The following is a 5,223-nucleotide window of genomic DNA, read 5'->3' on the forward strand; positions in this document are numbered from 1 at the left end:
TGCTCTGTTTATTTATTCTTGCATAGAGCGGTTTTCGAATATTGCTATTAACAATAAATTCAACTTGTTTTCTATAATCGTTCACAGTTTCGAATTAATATATGAGTCTATAATAAGATCCTATAGTTTTATGATGACCAAATGGATGTAAGAAAAAAGGTTCTAAATCTACTGGTAGTTGTGGTTAAGAGCTTAAAATTATCCATAATGTTTTTAAATTCCGCTTTTACAAGCAAGTTTGTTTTTCGTCTTCAGAATTTATTTGAAGAAAGGAAACTGATGTGAAATATTCTGCGATTGGCACCCCACATAATATCTAAACAATCGAAATAACCCATTATTTAACACTAAGCAATATTTCATATATGGTTGTAGAACACTTACTTATTTACTCCCTAGCGCTAAATCCCTTGGTGGGGCTGGGTTGGGGTCATCAATTTTCCTCCGTCTGTCTCGGTCTTTCATAACTGATAAACCATTCTCGATGCCCATTTTCCGGAGGTCCGACGCTATATTACCACGCCACCTTAATCTCGGTCTTCCAAGTGGTCGTCTTGCTTCTGGTGCTCTGTCCCAGTTAAGCGGACCATTTTATCCTCTGGGCATCTTCGTATGTGCCCTGCTCATCTTGATCTTTGCGCCTTTGTGAGATTGATCAGTTCTGACTGGTTGTATAGTTATTTCAGTTCTGCATTTGTTTCGATTCGGTAGATCCACGTCTCTTGGTTTTTGGTGGGTCCGAAAATTTTCCTAATCACTTTTCTCTCGAATCCTCGAATGACTTCCTTTTTCCTCAATAAGAGTCCAGCCTTCGTAGGCGTACATCACCACGGGTCTTATACTGGTCTCGTACCTTTTGATTTTCGTTCTCCTTGTCACGTATTTGGACTCTAGTATATCTTTTAGGGCGTATAAGCACCTGTTCGCTGACTTTAGGGGTTCTGTGATTTCTTCACTCATGTCGTTATCGGATGTCATTGTGGACTCTAAGTATTTAAATTGTTTTACATTTTCAAAGTTGTGTTTGTTCATGGTCACATTTTGTCATATCCTAGATCTGCCTGGTCTTGAGACGTGCATGTCCTCGTTGACTTTAATGCCGCTTCTTTTTCGATTTTGTGCTTTTGCACGCTTATGACGCTTATGCTCACCGCGTCCACATCGTCGACATATGTAAGTTGGATCCACTGGCCTCAAATAGCTGAATTTCGGTTTCGGATGCTCTTATTACTTTCTCCAATGCGATATTAAAAAGCGTGGGTGATAGTGCGTCTCTATGTTTAAGACCTGTGTTCACCTGAAACACGTCTGAGAGGACATCACCAATCTTTACTCTGCACCTAGAACCGTCAGCACAAGCTCTGGTCACTCTCTACAAACTCAGCCATTGTATCGTATCGTCGTATGTCTGCTGGAAATCTATAAATAACTGGTGGAGGTTCTGATTGCATTCTCAGCTCTTCTCTTGCGGTTGCCCACTGGTAATCAACTAGTCTGTTGTTGACCTATTTGCTAGGAAACAGCACTAGAAGTCTCGGATTTTTTCGGTGACGGAGGTCTTAGAACAATTACGTTCGATAGGACTTTATAGGCTGCATTGATTAGTGCTATCCCTCTGTAATTTTTGCAGACCGTTCTATCGCCTTTTTTGGGAATCGGTATGATGATACTATCCTTTGTCATCAGCGATAGCTTCTTTTTCCCATATGGTTTTAGTGAGATGTTGTCGATATGTTATGATAGTCATCATTATTATCTTGCAGTCGTTATCTACTGCTGGAGATAGGCCTGCTCTAAATTTCTCCATGTCTCTCGGTTCTGTACTGTCATTATCCAATTCCCGGGCATTACCTTTACGTCGTCACTCCAACGCGTCGGTGGTCTGTCTCTGTTATGTTTGTCTTCTCGTGGTCGCCATTCCAATATTGTTTTAGGGCTTCAGATGGGCTTATCCAAGTCCATCTTACGTGCTTTTTTTTCTGGAAGAAGATCTTCATGGAATCAGAAACTTATAGTTTCTCGGTAATATCATAGGTTTCTCAAAAACAGCAAAGATTGCTGTTTTCTAAAATGAAAATTTGTAGGCCATGTAGCACGACTCAATGATGATAGGTGGACCAAAATACTATTAGAATGGAGACCCCGGCAAGATAGAAGAAGTAAAAGCAGACGCCGATATACGGAGAATAGACCACAACTAGATTTAGCAGTGGACAGCTCTTCGCTTTCCTTGGATTCTGCCCTGCATAATAAGCTGCAGCAGTCGATGCTTCTCCCCTCTCATTACGTGGCCCAATTATTCAAGTTTTCATCGTTTGATGGTTAGTACCACTTCCGCTTCCGTATCCATCCTCCATTCCATGACTTCATCGTTTGTCACTTGATCCATCCGCGAGACTCCAAGCAGCCTCCGATAAACCCACATTTCAAAGACCTCTATTTTCTTTTTATTGGCCTTGTGAAGGGCCTACGTCTCCACCTCATAGAGGAGCACAGAGAAAACATAGCATCTAACTAGTCGGATTTTCAGTTTTAAATTGTCGTGACTGCTGAGGATGCCCTTCATGTTGATGAAAACAGCTCGTGCTATTTGAACTCGTATTCTGATTTCCTGAGTTAATTGTTGTTATTGACGCTCATTCCCAGTAGTATATTTGTGTACTCGCTCTATTGGGCTACCATGTTTGTAGATGCCACCGCTCACCGTCCGTTCATTCGAGATAATCATAAATTGAGTTTTCTTAACACTGAGTGTGAGGCCCCTTCCCTCACTTGCTGTAACTACCTTGGTTAAAATTTGTTAAAGGTGTTTTAGAGTTTAGGACCGTATCGTCGGCATACCTAGTATTATTTATAGGCCTTCCTTATAGTTTTAGGTTTATTTTTAAACCTATCTCTTCTTCATGTAGCGCTTTTTTCATAATCTGTACCGTGTTAAATAGCAATGGCGACATCACGCAACCTTGCCTAACCCAACTTTTAATTTGGACTTCGTCGGTTATATCAGTTTCAACTCGAACAACTGCTCTCCGGTCATAGTAAAGATTCGTTATTATTCTTATGTCTCGGGTACAAGTTATTTTTCTAGTAATATTTAGACACGTTGGTCGTGTCTGACTTTAACGAATACTTTACTAGAGTCTATAAAACATGCGTATATATCCTGGTGTGCATCTAAACTTCTTTGAACTAAGATATTAAAAGCAAAAAGTGTTTCTCGAGTTCCGCACCCACTTCAAAACCCAAATTGTGTTGCTCCGATCTCTTCGTCCACTCTTTGTATATTTTATTATGGGTAATTTGAAGAAAATCTTCAGTGGGTGGCTCATAAGACTGATTGTGCGATAGTCGCTGCGATAGCAGCTTTTTCGGTAGGGTGAAAAACGCCCACATCAACCAGTCATGAGGTTTATGCTGGGTTCGTAGATTTTGCTGAATAAGTTCACTAGTGTACGTATCTGATCTGCCTGTATCAGATTCAGTAGCTCTGACGGTATCACGTCTGGTCCCGGTGATTTCTGGTTCTTCGACGATTTCATAGCATGAATCACTTCTTCATTAGTTATTCTTGGTCCTGTCTCCTCTTGTAATATTTAAAAGCCTGGTGTATGTCACTCGTCTTCAAATAGGTCTTCAACATATTGTTGCCATATTTCATATGGAATATTTCACAATATTCCCCTGCTGATCTTTAAGTATGGACGCTTGTTTTTCTGTTCTTGCAACCGCTAAGTTCTTTCACTCTCTCATATTAAATGAGTTATATTTAATTGCAAGTTCTTCGATTTCCGTACATTGGTCCTTCAGCCAATGAGCCATTGTTGTTTTGCTTTGCGGATCCTGTTCTTACTTACAATATTGACTATTGATCTTTTTCATTGTCTTTAAATGTTCTTCTCGTATTCATGAGGGTTAATATTTCATCAGTCATTCAATCTTTTTCTATCTTTGGCTTCCCCTTTTAAATCGTTTTTTGCCGGTTTTAACAGAGCTTTCTAAGGTTCGTTCCAATGTCCATCATTATCGAGTGCTGTTTCATCGATTTCTCTTAGGGTTTCTTGAATATCCCTTTCTACTTTCAGTTTCGTAGTTTGATTTTTGACGCAATTAATGTATGTTTCTTTTTTATGATCACCTGTTTCAATTATTTACAGCCTTGCTCGGAATTAGGCGAAAAAATGGTTGTTTATACTTATATACTCTATTTGATTTTTTATTGTTTTCTTCTTCTTGTTTTCTGAATATCCCCGTGTCTTCCAGGTGTACAGGCGTCCTTTAGGCAGATTATAGAAAGTATTTTTAATCATAAGTTTATTTTCTTGGCAAAACCGTAGTAACCGGTCGCCTCTTTCATTTCTTATGCCGAGACCGTGTTCTCCAACCAATTCTCCACATTTTTTTTGCCGATCTTCGCGTTTAAATCTCCCATGACTATAGTGATATCGTAATCGCTTCGTAAAACTCTTCTATGTTCTGTCTGCTTTTGTCAGCAGTATGTGCGTATACAGGATGATTCAAAATTGGCATAATTCATTTTAAAGGGTTATAGGTGCTGACTTGAAAAGTGGAAAAAAAATTGGAAATTTTTTTCCAATAATTTCTAGAAGATATTAACAGTGGAAAATCGAATTTTAACTTTGTTATTAAGCATTATTTTCAAAGTGTTCCATATTTAATTGGTAGCATATTGAAATATTTAAGCATTCAAAAACAAAAATTACTATCTTTGCTTTAAATTACGAAAAATGTTTATATCAAAAAGTTCTCTTCCACAATTTTTTGATGGGAAGTAAAAGCGGCAATGATGTTTTTTGTCATCAAATGTCAGATGTTCGGGTTACAGACACAGAGGAACAAGTATTGGACATAATTGCAGAAGAGCCTTTCAGCGGTACTCCGAACATTGCACAACAACAGACACTTCACAACTACATTCCTACCACCTATGTAAGATCACATTAAACCAATGGATTACTGAACACCGGGATAAATTGAGCAGGAGTTAATTAACCGAATACGAGAAGCTGTTCGAGAAGAGTGCATAATAAGGTGATTACTCAGGCACTTGTTTGGAGTTACGGACTCAAATGTATGTTTTTATAATTTGTAAACAAATTAGTATTTCAAGGTTATCAGTAAAGCGCGGAATATATGCAGTTAAATTCAATCAAAATATGCGCATATATATGCATAATTTTTATTCCAAATATGCAATTATATGCA

Source organism: Dendroctonus ponderosae, unplaced genomic scaffold (assembly GCF_020466585.1).
Source record: "Dendroctonus ponderosae isolate FM_Combo_2020 unplaced genomic scaffold, Dpon_F_20191213v2 Dpon_F_20191213_1, whole genome shotgun sequence".
NCBI lineage: Eukaryota > Metazoa > Arthropoda > Insecta > Coleoptera > Curculionidae > Dendroctonus > Dendroctonus ponderosae.